The following is a 15995-nucleotide window of genomic DNA, read 5'->3' as shown; positions in this document are numbered from 1 at the left end:
TTGCATTTACTCAAAGTGCCCACCGTTATTGGCGGGGTACATTGAGCATAGCTTTTTAAAACCCAAATATCTTAAATTGCATTTGATACCCCTGACGTCGGCTATCATTTTCGAATGCTCATTCCAGAGGGGCAGGGTAGTATGGAAAAACACTGACCCTACTGTTCACAGATGCTCCGCAACTTCTCAGGAAGTTATAAAACCTGCCCTCAATCTAAACAATTCACAGGATTGTGAGAACGCCGACCTCACAACCACAGATCCTGCTATCTGGCTAAGTTATCAAACCAAGCCTAAGAAACTGGACGAAGTATCCAAAATATTCGGCATCAAGAGGGCATGGCCTGGAATGAGCACCACACAAAACCAGACAGCAGTACCTCTACGCGTCCACCAGTAGGCGTCTACTTAACAGTACTGGTGAAAGCTCGGGGCCCGCATGCCAACCCCCAGTAAGCCCTTTCAGGCCAGTGTCCAGAGCGGGCCCGATGGAAAATGCGCTACCCCCCAACAACATCATCCCTACAGACAAGGAACCAGAAACCGAAGAAATGAATACACCACTAAACAACAGTGAAGACAGATAAGTATGGTTTCTACCATCACATAAAAAATGAAGGGTTTGTACTAAAATGAAGGGTTTGTACAGGGGTTGGGAACATGAAGAACTACCACACTTGGTAATCATATACCAAAAGTATTCAAGGATAAAAATTGAATTAAGAACCCACCCCTTCTCGGCCTTTTGTCTAAGATCAAGTATAATATCTGTTTTTTCAGTTTAATATCTGATACGTCCCTTATCTAGGGACCATATATTACCAGTTCAGCATTACACCCCAAGGGGTCTACCCTCCCATTAAAAAGAACATGAGGGACTAGCAAACTGGAAAAGAATACTAGGGGTCATAAAGAAGCCTATATGAACCTTTGGTACCAACTAACCAAGATGGTGAATGTCGCACCATCATTGACTTTACCACTTGAGTATTCACCAGGTTACACACTTATGGAATATTGTACTACTAACCATGGATTTCCTAGGATACTTTATGGTAGACATCAGCTTAAAAGATGCATACTATTCAGTACCCATTCATAAAATTTCGGAGATACCTATTTACCTGGATGGGGTAACTATGGCAGTGTAAATTATCGACTATGGCTAATATAAGCCAAACTGTTCCCAGATATCCAAACCATTTTATTTAAATTTTTTATTATTGGAAATAGGTACATGATCTATTACATCATTACTGTTACATCATTTTTAAATTGATAATATTGTCAGTTATTATTACATTGTCTCCAATACTTTTTGCATTTTTCTTCTTTTTTTTTTATAACTAGATAGAGCTAAAGGGATAGATGAAATAGAGAGAGGGAAGAAGGAAAAAGAAAACTAAAATTAAAAAAAAAAGGAAGAGGAGTGAAAGAGGTAATTGAAGAAGAATGGAAAAATTTGTTAGAGTTTAAAAACATCATTCGAGATATGTTCGTACATTTCAAAGTATAGCATTTCATCCAATCTTTAGTCCGGGTGCTAGTCAGGTTCCTGTGCTGAACTATTCTGACCCTTTAAGTAATCAATAAAAGGAGACCATGTTCCAACGAATAATTCCTGTTTATCCAACAGGGAAAATCTGATTCTTTCCATGTTTAAGGTCTCCGTCATATCTATAATCCACATTTTGATTGTGGGGGCCGTAGGGCCTTTCCAAAATTTTAGGATTAATTTTTCTCCTGTTATTAAACTGTAATCAATAAAGTTTCTTTGTGTTATTCTAAGTGTTTGATTTAATTCTAATATTCCGAGTATTATTAATTTTGAGTTTGGTTCCAATTGTGTGTTGGTTACTTTGGAAATTATACTAAAAATATTTACCGAAAATTTTTTAATTTTTGTACAGTTTGTAAACATGTGCGATAACGTAGCTTCTAAATGTTGACATTTATCACATATAGGTGAGATATGTTGAAAAATTTTATGTAATTTTGTTTTGGCGTAATGTAACCTATGTATTACTTTAAATTGTATTAGAGAATGTCTCGCGTTTAGTGAACACTGATGTATGTGTTGTAGACTTTCTTCCCAAGTGTCTTTCGTTATTACCTGATTTAATTCTTTTTCCCATGCTTGTCTGTATAAGTCCGTCAAAGGAATGTCACTATCTAATAAGATATTATATATATAAGATATTAATTTTTCTGTATTAGGATGCTTATTCCAACATTCATCAAGAATCTCTGGGTTTCTATTTCGAAAATTTTTAGAATTCGATTTAACATAATCTCTAAATTGAAGAAAAAAAAAAAAAAAAAAATAAAAAAAAAAAAAAAAAAAAAAAAACAGATATCCAAACCAGCCGTGACACTATTAAGGAACAAATCGTCATGGCATGCCTCTAGGATATTTACGACGACATATCCATGGGAATAGCTAATCAACAGCTTTAGCTACTATATTTATTTAGCCGAGCCTGTCATACTATCCAGATAGATCTACGTTGACACCATCCACAACTATTGACTATCTGGTATTCAATTAACTCTACCCACTTATCTATAACATTGCCATAAGGAGAGTCAGCGTATGGCACAACCTGTAACAATTAATGGTATCAATCAACCAACCACACAACAGTGGCTAGAGTAATTGGGAGTTAGTAGCAGCATTACCAGCTACTTAACTTGAACCTTTCCATTAAAATGAAGATGCTAATGTTTTAAACTAAAAACCCACACCCAGAACATGGTGGCAAATGGACTAATCTGGAGTCATCATCACTATAGACACTGGCCGTAAAACCTAGTTGGAAATATTGAGTACGTTCTATTGGTAAAGCATATTATTCAGTAGTGCACCATTTTGCATGTTCATTTATAAATTAACAACATCACAGTGGTGACATATACCAACCACTTGGGCAGAATAAATCGATATCATGTGACAATTTATTTAACAATTGGTAACCGTAGGTCATCAAACATATTCGACCATCGGCAAACTTACCTACCAGGTGAGCTAAATACTGTAAACAGACATATTAAACCAAAGTATTTGCTGAAATTACAAAGCAATATGGAACACCAGATATCGATTTCCCTGTATTTCAATTGAATCACCACGTACCGATGTATGTCGCATGAAATCAAACTTGAGGCAGTGGCAATTAATTCATTCCTGCTGAACTAGGGGGGGGGGGGGGGGGGGGGGATCTAATCTATGTTCTCCCCCTTTTTCCTACCTCCTCAGTCAGGCACTACGGCCTCGTCAGTCGGGTACTGCGCACATGCCACGATAAATTAAACTACTGTGTTGCAGAATTGGGAAGACCACTGCTTGGCCTGGATTGTCAAAATAGCGCTATCGACACGATGATAGCATCCCATCGCATATCCACTAGGGAGCTTACTTGGCGAACATCAAGAAGTGGGAAGATACGACTTCCGGTGGCGCCATGCTGGACTAGCAGTCGCAACTATTAGCTCCGTTGCCGTAAAATCACGATTTTACGCGTTAAAATCGGGTCTGGAGGTCGGGACCAATTCAAAAACTCACAGGAGCCCTGGGACATCGCGCTGATGACGTCATCAGTAAGCGCTGCGATTTAAAACGGAGGGAGAAAGGATTTTAAATGAAAAAACCGTCTTCAGCTCAGAGCCCTCAGAGAACAGTCTCATAACTGCTGAAAACACAGAAAACTGAAGAACAAATCTCTGAAGTGGATTCTGGAATGGCTACAAGGGCAAAGACTGAGTTGGCTACTAAGGAGAAAAATGAAATGGAGGAAATAAAGAACTCGGTAAGAGATCTGAGAAAAGATATTGAGGCTGGAAACTCAAAAATGATGGAAAATATTAATGTTAAATTGATGGAAAATATGTCGAACATTAATGCTGGTAATCAAAAAGTTATTGACTGCATTGGCATTATACAAAAATGAATTGAGGATGTGCATGAAGAGCTAATGGGGAGAATTAATAAAGGGGATGAAGATTCTAAGAAGAAGTTTGAGGCTGTGCATGTAATTGTTTCTTCACAAGTAACTGCAATGAAAGACATGGAAACAGTTGTTGATCAAATGGCTGAAGATATGCAGTGAATGAAGCTAGAACTAGACAGCCTCAAGTGGCAAAAGTCTCAGATAAATGTCTTGATCTCGATGCTTGTTCAAGGTGCCAAATGAGAGGGCTCTCTCGACCCCACCCAATACTCGAAGCACATTTTCTTTCATATCTTGAATGAATGAATTAATGATTGAATGAATGAATTAATGAATGAATGAATGCATGTATGAATGAATGAATGAATGGATGAATGAATGTATAAGTTTATTGGCCAAGTATTCACATACAAGGAATTTGCCTTGATGCTCCGCATGCAAGTGACAACATGACGTACAGTAACAGTTAAGAAACATACATAAAACATTAATAATAAAACATTTTACTTCGGAGTCATGTGAGTGACTACGTGAAAAACCCGTCCAGCACGCATGCGCGACATTGCGTTCACACAGATGCAACAGCGACGAACGGGAGTACAGGCGCTCCCGCTACAAGCCTGAAGGAACAGACCGTTAGGTAAGTACTTACCTACAGGTTAACTCGCGACTTTGCTTCTCTTTGTTGCTCCAGGGGAACTGGAGAAAGCAAAGCAGAACACAGGGAAGCGGCCCCCGTTCGACTCCAGGGAAGGAGCGTTCCGTCAGTGGAGGGGGGAGAGGCGGTACCTGGACCGCACATGCTGCGGTCCACAGTCAGGGTACTGAGCCGATGCCCAGTCCACTAACAGCTGTCTGACCAACAGCAGCAGACTGGAGGGAAATTCAAATACCGGCCGGTAACCCCTACATACTCCGACAAGGGACTCGCCGCCCGAGAACCGCAAAATGCTGCCCGAAAACGGCAAACAGCCTCTAGCAGCAAAGCCAGCACCAAACCTCGGGCTGGAGACAGACACGGAAGATAGACTCGGCACTTCAAACGAGAACAAGTAAGTGTCTGTCCTCCAAGCCAGAGTAAGGTCATGGAGCTAAAACCTCCTGCGAGATTTGCCTCAGGAGCAGGGGCAAGCTCGCCAAGGGAGCATAACACTCCCACTCCAGTGCACTAACAGCACTGGCCATCTCCCTTGTCGAGGGATCGATGGCGACCAGGGCTGGGCTGGTCAAGAAGATGGGTCACTGGCTGAACAACATCGGGAGTATGCTTCAGGTACAGGATCAGGAAGAGCTGCTGGGTGTGGCCGCTATGTGGCTCCACCACTACGAGATGGCTTTTCAGTCTCAACTGACGGCCAGCTTACTATCTGTTCTTTTCAAAAAAACTATCCAAGACAGGTAGTCATGAGGCATTGGATTTCATCACGCCTCCCCTAAATTGCATTTACTCAAAGTGCCCACCGTTATTGGCGGGGTACATTGAGCATAGCTTTTTAAAACCCAAATATCTTAAATTGCATTTGATACCCCTGACGTCGGCTATCATTTTCGCATGCTCATTCCAGAGGGCAGGGTAGTATGGAAAAACACTGACCCTACTGTTCACAGATGCTCCGCAACTTCTCAGGAAGTTATAAAACCTACCTGCCCTCAATCTAAAAAATTCACAGGATTGTGAGAACGCCGACCTCACAACCACAGATCCTGCTATCTGGCTAAGTTATCAAACCAAGCCTAAGAAACTGGACGAAGTATCCAAAATATTCGGCATCAAGAGGGCAGGGCCTGGAATGAGCACCACACAAAACCAGACAGCAGTACCTCTACGCGTCCACCAGTAGGCGTCTACTTAATAGTACTGGTGAAAGCTCGGGGCCCGCATGCCAACCCCCAGTAAGCCTTTTCAGGCCAGGGCCCAGAGCGGGCCCCATGGAAAATGCGCCACCCCCCAACAACACCATCCCTACAGACAAGGAACCAGAAACCGAAGAAATGAACACACCACTAAAACAACAGTGAAGACAGATAAGTATGGTTTCTACTATCACATAAAAAATGAAGGGGTTGTACTAACAGGGGGGGGGGGGGGGGGGGGGGGGGGGGGGAATCACACCTGGGTTGGGAACATGAAGAACTACCACACTTGGTAATCATATACCAAAAGTATTCGAGGATAAAAATTGAATTAAGAACCCATCCCTTCTTGGCCTTTTGGCTAAGATCAAGTATAATATCTGTTTTTTCAGTTTAATATCTGATACGTCCCTTATCTAGGGACCATATATTACCAGTTCAGCATTCACCCCAAGGGGTCTACCCTCCCACTAAAAAGAACATGAGGGACTAGCAAACTGGAAAAGAATACTAGGGGTCATAAAGAAGCCTATATGAACCTTTGGTACCAACAAACCAAGATGGTGAATGTCGCACCATCATTGACTTTACCACTTGAGTATTCACCAGGTTACACACTTATGGAATATTGTACTACTAACCATGGATTTCCTAGGATACTTTATGGTAGACATCAGCATAAAAGATGCATACTATTCATAAAATTTCGGAGATACCTATTTACCTGGACGGGGTAACTATGGCATTATAAATTATCGACTATGGCTAATATAAGCCAAACTGTTCCCAGATATCCAAAACAGCCCTGACACTATTAAGGAACAAATTGTCAGGGCATGTCTCTATGATATTTACGACGACATATCCATGGGAATAGCTAATCAACACCTTTAGCTACTACATTTATTTAGCCTGGGCTCTGTCATACTATCCAGATAGATCTACGTTGACACCATCCACAACTATTGACTATCTGGTATTCAATTAACTCTACCCACTTATCTATAACATTGCCATAAGGAGAGTCAGCGTATGGCACAACCTGTAACAATTAGTGGTATCAATCAACCAACCACACAACAGTGGCTAGAGTAATTGGGAGTTAGTAGCAGCATTACCAGCTACTTAACTTGAACCTTTCCATTAAAATGAAGATGCTAATGTTTTAAACTAAAAACCCATACCCAGAACATGGTGGCAAATGGACTAATCTGGAGTCGTCATCACTATAGACACTGGCCGTAAAACCTAGTTGGAAATATTGAGTGCGTTCTATTGGTAAAGCATATTATTCTGTAGTGCACCATTTTGCATGTTCATTTATAAATTAACAACATCACAGTGGTGACATATACCAACCACTTGGGCGGAATAAAATCGATATCATGTGACAATTTATTTAACAATTGTTAACCGTAGGTCGTCAAACATATTTGACCTTCAGCAACTTACCTACCAGGTGAGCTAAATACTGTAAACAGACATATTAAACCAAAGTATTTGCTGAAATTACAAAGCAATATGGAACACCAGATATCGATTTCCCTGTAGTTCAATTGAATCACCACGTACCGATGTATGTCGCATGAAACCAGACTTTGAGGCAGTGGCAATTAATTCATTCCCGCTGAACTAGGGGGGGGGTGGGAATCTAATCTATGTTCTCCCCCTTTTTCCTACCTCTTCAGTCAGGCACTACGGCCTCGTCAGTCGGGTACTGCGCACATGCCACGATAAATTAAACTACTGGGTTGCAGAATTGGGAAGACCACTGCTTGGCCTGGATTGTCAAAATAGCGCTATCGACACGATGATAGCATCCCATCGCATATCCACTAGGGAGCTTACTTGGCGAACATCAAGAAGTGGGAAGCTACAACTTCCGGTGGCGCCATGCTGGACTAGCAGTCGCAACTATTAGCTCCGTTGCTGTAAACTCACGATTTTCCGCATTAAAATCGGGTCTGGAGGTCGGGACCAATTCAAAAACTCACCGGAGCCCCGGGACATCGCGCTGATGATGTCATCATGTAAGCGCTGCGATTTAAAACGGAGGGAGAAAGGATTTAAAATGAAAAAACCTTCAGCTCAGAGCCCTCAGAGAACAATCTCAAAACTGCTGAAAACACAGAAAACTGAAGAACAGACCTCTGAAGTGGATTCTGGAATGGCTACAAGGGCAAAGACTGAGTTGGCTACTAAGGAGAAAAATGAAATGGAGGAGATAAAGAACTCCGTAAGAGATCTGAGAAAAGATATTGCGGCTGGAAACTTAAAAATGATGGAAAATATTATTGTCAAATTGATGGAAAATATGTCGAACATTAATGCTGGTAATCAAAAAGTTATTGACTGCATTGGCATTATACAAAAATGAATTGAGGATGTGCATGAAGAGCTAGTGGTGAGAATTAATAAAGGCGAAGAAGAGTCTAAGAAGAAGTTTGAGGATGTGCATGTAATTGTTTCTTCACAAGTAACTGCAATGAAAGACATGGAAACAGTTGTTGATCAAATGGCTGAAGATATGCAGGGAATGAAGCTAGAACTAGAAAGCCTCAAGAGTCAACTGGCAAAAGTCTCAGATAAATGTCTTGATCTCGAAGCTTGCTCAAGGCGCCAAAATTTACGAATTCTGGGAGTAACTGAAGGAGCAGAGGGAAATAATGCCCGTGAGTTCACTGCCAACTTAATCAAAAAGGTACTCAATTTACCTGTGGAACCGGAAATTGAAGTGGCACATCGAATACCTAGATTTAAGCCAAGATCACAAGCAGATCCAGCCCACCCACGACAGATCATAGTCAAACTTCGGGACATTTCAGCACTTGAAGAGCTGATGAAAAAAATCAAATATGGAGTGAAGATGACCTTTGGAAACAACACTATCAAACTCCTCCGGGATCATCCGTATGAGATCGTGCAAAAGAGAAGAAAGTTTGCACAGACAAGACAGATTCTCCATGGAGTTAAAGATGTCAGATGTGGCGTTTTTTATCCAGCCAGGATGCGCATTACTTTCAAGGGAAAAGAGAAAACTTTCACTAATTCGGACACATCTTATAAATATGCCCAAGAGATTGTGGCAGAAACAGAAGATTAATCAAGGCAGCGGGACGATATGGACAATTTATTTCCTTTCATTACTTCATAGAAAACACCCGAAGATAAGGGAAGAAATACTATTCTCTAAAAGTTTAAAATGGAAAGATCATTTCCACGTGCGCCGGTCTAGACACCTTATCTCCTTTGGACGCTTTGGAATTCAACTCAAGGACATTCTTTGTTCAAAATGAAGGAAAGACTGATAAGCAACGCAGAGACGAATTTGGAAAACATCACAAGGACAAATGGCGGTTTAAGATCTTAAAACAGCTTTACAAAATATAGAGAATTAACAAAAATTAACAATACTAATATAGAAATATAAATGGAAACTAACCTGAACTATATAATGGGCAAAATGTAATAATGTGCTAAAAAGACTGACTAGCGCGTATATAGAGATAACAAATTTTAGAATTAAAGTAGATAATACTGAATGTTTAAGTGTTATGTAGTTTGTCTGGGGAAGGGAGAAGACTCAGGCACCTGGCATAATTCCAGGAGCCGGTTTCAGGTTAACGCTTACAGCTAACAGTTTACTATTATGAAAAGTATAACCAATTATAAATAATTAGTAGATGAAAGTGTTGGATAAATACATTTCACAGTAGCTGAACACAGATCTGATAAGTCTGAATGAAATATATATATATATATATATATATATATAGTGTAATTGGGTGGAATATAATTGATTTTGAAATGCTACCGCCCTCCTAGGTTTAGAGTAATAAAAGGAGCGGAGCTAATTGTACAACATCAACTTCGGAAGTCAAATAGATGTTGAATCCCGAAATTAAGAAATCTATCTGTTTTAATGCCAATAGTCAATAACCCGTCGTTTAAACCTTCAATTATAGATAAATCATTTACACAATTGGAAAGAATGGGAATCAAAATGCTCGGAGACTTGTATGAATTAGGAAAATTATTATCATTTCAACAATTACAACAAAATATAATTTGAAAAATAATCAATATTTTAAATATCTTCAAATCCGTGACTATCTGAAAAAATACACAAAAGACTATCATAACATGCCTCCAGACTTATTGGATAAAGCTATGAAGACAAAGTCTGAATCAGCTAATCTAATATCATACTTATACAACATAATTTTAAATATAGAAATACCTACAACCGATGGTATTAGAAGACACTGGGAACAAGAACTAGCTATAAAAATTTCAAAAGAGAGCTGGGATAAACACTTACTATATGTGCATAAATGCTCGATCAACGTACGACACACTCTAATTCAATATAAAACATTACATAGACTATATTATTCAAAAACTAAAATAAATAAACTTTTCCCCAATGTCTCACCCATTTGTGATAAATGTCAGTCACAAGAAGCTACCATAGCGCACTCTTTTGTTTTTTGTATAAAAATCCAAAAATTCTGGAACAAAATTTTAAATCTTCACAAAATTATTTAAAATAAAACTTGTACCAAAAGCAGAATGGATCATTTTTGAAGGTAACCCCGAATTAAACGTGTTTCAAAAGAACTTACTTAATTACGGGCTAATAATGGGAAAAAAGCTTATACTCAAATTTTGGAAAAATGCTCCAATACCAACAATAAAAATGTGGATTTCAAACATGTTCGAAACACTACACTTGGAAGAGATGAGACTCCTCCTAGCAGGCAAAGCAGACCACTTCCAAAAGACGTGGTCTGCATTTATGGAACTATTACAAGCATAAGGTGCAATAATAATTTAAAATATAAATGATACCAGGATCTGGTAACGGGGGGTATAAAATAAATTTAAAAAAATAAAAATACGGTTGGTATATCTTTTTTTGCGGAGTTTTGTGTTACAATAGAGTGATTGTTTTTCCTTTTTTTCTTTTCTTTCTAGGGTCTTATTTCCTTTCTTTACTTCCTTCTCTAACTTCTTCCCTAAGGGGCTTTCTTTTCCCAACACTTTCCTGCACCTTCACGATTCTTGCTCACTTTCCTTACTTCTTTTATTTCTATCTTTTTTAAAGTTCAAAAAATGAAGTGGTACAACAAATGTAATAAGTGTATTATTGTAATTTACTGTACTTCTAATAAAAATTAAATTAAAAAAATAAATAAATAAAATAAAAAAGTGGGAAGATACTATTCAAATACAGGAACTACATATTCAACTACAACAAAACCTGTACTGGAGTTCCTGGCAGGTCTTCACCACAATGAAGGACTCAGCTACTGCGCCATCAACACAGCCAGAAGTGCTCTGTCAGCCTACTTCACTCGGGCACCAGGACAACAGGCCATAGGGTACCTCCCGCTGGTGATCAAACTCAGGAGAGACAAATCCCCCAGACCTAGGTACATCCAAATCTGGGATGTCAGTGTGCACCTAACGTACCTTAGGGGATGGTCACCAGCCAGGTCCCTCACCCTGGAACAGCCCACCCTGAAGACGGTCATGCTGATGGCCTTGTCTCAGCACAAAGAGTCCAGTTTCCTCCATCCACTATGATTGGCCAACATGGTCTACTAGACCATGTCACATTTACCATTAGGGGCTGGTCAAACAGAGCAGACCAGGAACATCAGGTCTAGTCATGGAATTCCGGGCATACCCACCTGAACCACGGTTATGTGTCATGACCCACTTATTGAACTACATCGACACAATAAGTAATCCTCGAGGGAGAGAAAAAGCCTTATGGGTCAGCCACAAGAAACTTTATGGTCGGGTGACGAGCCAAACTATCTCAAGTGGCTCAAGCAGGTACTGGGAGTTGCTGGAGTACATACTAACGTGTACAAATCTTACTCCACCAGGGCAGCATCCACATCAGTGACTAAGAGGATGGACGTGCCTATGGACCACATCCTGGCTACTGCGGGGTGGTCTAAGGAGTATAAGTTCCAAACCTTTATGACAAGCCGCTGGCAGAACCTGTATCGTTTGCAGAAAAAGTATTAGAACCTGCAAAAATATATAATTTAAGCCCAGGGGAGCATTTTGGTCTTGTTGTTGTTAATAACAATATTATTGTTTTACAAACAGATTCATGGTTGATTACGATAACATACTTCCTCCCTCGAATGACTTCGGCAGCGACTGAAGTATGAACTGTTACACGGTTTGAAATCACAGAGCTTTAAAATCTTCACGTGGTCACTCACGTGACTCCGAAGTAAAATAGTAAGATTAAATGAGAACTTACCAGTTTGAAGTTTGATCTGTATTTTATGAGGAGTTACGATGAGGGATTACGTGCCCTCCGCTCCCACCCTCAATAATAGAGATCAAACTGGTATGTAAGCTCTCCTTTTCTTTACTATATTTATTTCAATTACTGTCTCTTTCTGTGATTCCACACCGCTGCTTTGAAGTATGTCGCGCATGCGTGCTGAACAGGTTCTTCACGTAATCCCTCATCATAACTCCTCATAAAATACAGATCAAACTTCAAACTGGTAAGTTCTCGTTTAATCTTACTATTATTGATTAACCAATCAATATTTCAATCAATCTGAGAAAATGGTAGGTTCCCCTATGTCCCTACCTTCAACCGATCAGCTCTACACCTCATGCTCAGCTTGATGCTCTTATAAAGCATCTCATATTTATTTGGTCTAAAGACACAACATGGAAACTGGCCCTTCGGCCCATTGGGTCTGCGCCGACCAACAATCACCAGTAATGTGTAGTAAGGAACTGAAGATGCTGGTTTAAACCGAAGATAGACACAACAAGCTGGTTTAATCAGCATCTCTGGAGCGAAGGAATGGGTGATGTTTCGGGTCGAGACCCTTCTTCAGACGGATCTCGACCCAGAACGTCACCCATTCCTCCTCTCCAGAGATGCTGCCTGTCCCACTGAGTTACTCCAATATTGTGTCTAACCCCTATACTAGTTCTATGCTACATGCTAGCGACAATTTACAGAAGCCAATTAACCTAAAAATCTGCACATCTTTGGAATGTGGGAGGAAACTAGATCATCCGGAGAAAGCCCATGCTGTCACAGGGAGAACGTGCAAACTCAGTAAAGACAGCACCTATTGTCTGAATCGAACCTGGGCAACAAATTTACCGCTGTGCCACTCATATTTTCCTACGGCATTGAAGACAGTAATCAAGTCCATACAAGCTGTTGGAGGAATCTCATCGATCCCATTCCCACCTCATTCGACTTCTAGACTTTAGAGATACAGCGCGGAAACAGGCCCTTCGGTCTGCCGAGTCCATCCCGACCAGCGATCCCCACACACTAATACTAACCTACATATTAGGGACAATTTACATTTTTACCAAGGCCCATTAACCTACAAACCTATATGGCTTTGGAGTGTGGGAGGAAACAGCAGCACCCGGAGAAAACCCACGCAGGATACAGGGAGAACGTACAAATTCCATACACACAGCTCCCATAGTCAGGATAGAAGCCGGGTCTCTAGTGTTGTACGCCAATAACTCTACCGCTGCGACACTGTGCTGAACTCTTATCTTCTCTATAATTTCTTCATTCTCGCATGCCCATCACGTTGCCCTGATTCTCCGACCACAAGCCCACACTAGAGCAATTTACATTTGTCCCATCATCTACCAATCCACACATCATTGTGATAGAGGGAATCAGAGCACCTGTGGGAAACTCACACGGCCACAGAGAAAACGTGCAAACTCCACATAAACAGCTGCTGCAGACAGGATGGATCATAGGTTGTTGTTGCACTGCCTGCTGTGCCATTTACCTTCCCTCCTCCTTTCATCAGTCTGAAGGGTCTGTGTTTTTATAATGCCTTGGTCAGCTCCTCAATCACTCTGGCTGGTCTACTCATGTTTGTAACACCTTCATTTGTAACATTTCATCATCTCCATATCCCATCATCCAAGGGCTCAATCAGTTAGGACAAAGATCATGGCAAAGTACAAGACAGGAACAGGCCCTTTGACTCACAGATCCATATCCCCTACAATGTCCCAGTTTAGCCATATGCCTATTGTGATGTTGGGGATGTCGACAATGACACTTGCAGTAGGGTGAACACATGTAATCTGGTTTATTTATAGTAACAAGTCTGTGTGTGTGTGTGTGTGTGTGAGGAAGGGCTGGCGATCCCAGGCTTGTCCCGGCAGCTTAGTCCTGGTTTTGAAGTAGGAAGCGTGGCGATCTCAGGCTTCTCCCCGCACTTCACCCTTGCCTCGAGGAGAGATACTGGTGGTCTCAGGCATCGTGCTGCTCGGCTTTGGGCTTGACGAGACGGCACTGGTGGCTCAGTCTTTGCTTCTGTATGTGTGTGCAGTCCCTCATTGGCTGCAGGGTAGGTAAGAGGTACTGGAGGTGTCAGGCATGTGCTAACCACTCAGTCTTAGCCTCAGGAGAGGCGCTGGCTGTCTAGGGCGTTTCCCGGCAGCTCAGTCTTGACCACATCGTGGTGCTGGTGGTCCAGTGTATATTCTGGAAGCTCAGTCTGCACCTGATAGCAAGGAGGCACCCCACTTTGTTTCCTGTCCACGCATTCTTCCTTTCATCCTCTTGAAAACGCACAGTTTCATTCCAGCTGTTATCAGACAATGGAATCATCCTACCACAATTGGAGAGCAATCCTAAACGACTATCTACATAATTTGGAGACTCTTAGACTATCTTTGATCAGATGTTGCTGGCTTTACCTTGCACTAAACGTTATTTCTTTATCATGTATCTGTACACTTTGAATTGCGCGATTGTAATCATGTATTGTCATTCCGCTAACTCGTTAGCACGCAACAACAGCTTTTCACTGTACCTCGGTACACGTGACAATAAACTAAACTGCCCCTTTCTATCCCCCTTGGCTGGGGCACCTGGGTCTGTAAGGAGTAGGCTGGTGAGGTAAAGTTGGGCCAATCCAATATCAGCCTTTAATCAATCCAATACAAGTCCTTTAAACTTTGCCCCTTCCATCTTACAGCTATGCCCCCCACTTTGTGACATTTCCACCCAGGGGAAAAGATTCTGACTGTCTATCCTATCTACACCTTACATAGTACACAGTAACCAATATAATAAACGAGAAAAATAACGTTCAGTGTAAATATATATACTCACATATACGTACACATATATACACACACATATATCTATCACACACACACACACACACACACACATATATATCTATACATACACACACATACACACACACACACACACACATACACACACACACACACACAGACACACACACATCTATACACACACACACACACACATATCTATACACACACACACACTACACATACACACACACACACACACACACACACACACACACACACACATATCTATACACACACACACACACACACACATATCTATACACACACACACACACACACACTGACACACACTCACACACACACACACACACACATCTATACACACACACACACACACATATATATACACACACACATATATATATACATACACACACACACACATAAATATATACACACGCACACACACACACACATATCTATACACACACACACACACACATGCACGCGCACACACACACACACACACACACACACACACACACACACACACACACACACACACACACACACACACACACACACACACACTCAAAAACAAAAACAATAATATTGCAAACAGACAAAACCAATGCCCCCAAGTCTATTGTGGTTCAGAGCTTATTTGAGGTAGTTGTGTTTAATAGCCTAATGGCTGTAGGGAAGAAGCTGTTCCTGTACCTGGACATTACAGTTTTCAGTCTCCTATACCTTCTTCACGATGGCAAGGGTGAAATGAGTGTGTGGCCAGGATGGTGTGGGTCTCTGATGATGCTGGCTGCCTTTGTGAGGCAGTGACTCCTGTAGATCTGTTCAATGGTGGGGAGGTCAGAACCTGATGGACTGGGCAGTATTCACCACTTTTTGCAGTCTTCTTCACTCCTGGACATTCAGAGATATATTTTCTACAATCCCTGGAGTCCCCTCAACATTAGAGTGGCCGAGGCCAGGTAGGATGGCCATTCAGGAGAACATCTCCATTTAGTCTGAAAGGAAACTCTCAGTCTTCCAAATGGCCTCTACTCATCACTCAGACCTGGTTAT

The 15995-nt window shown here is 41.1% G+C and overlaps 2 pseudogenes; both read left to right on the top strand.

The window, feature by feature from the left end:
* Positions 1-729: 729 nt before the first annotated feature.
* LOC129704402 (U2 spliceosomal RNA) lies at positions 730-843 on the top strand (annotated as a pseudogene).
* Positions 844-6142: 5299 nt separating this feature from the next.
* On the top strand, positions 6143-6255 carry LOC129704399 (U2 spliceosomal RNA; annotated as a pseudogene).
* The last annotated feature ends 9740 nt before the right edge of the window (positions 6256-15995 follow it).

The sequence above is a fragment of the Leucoraja erinacea genome, chromosome 15 (genome assembly GCF_028641065.1).
Source record: "Leucoraja erinacea ecotype New England chromosome 15, Leri_hhj_1, whole genome shotgun sequence".
Taxonomy (NCBI): domain Eukaryota; kingdom Metazoa; phylum Chordata; class Chondrichthyes; order Rajiformes; family Rajidae; genus Leucoraja; species Leucoraja erinaceus.
Note: the sequence above shows the minus strand (reverse complement) of the source record. Positions and strands in the feature narration are given on the sequence as shown.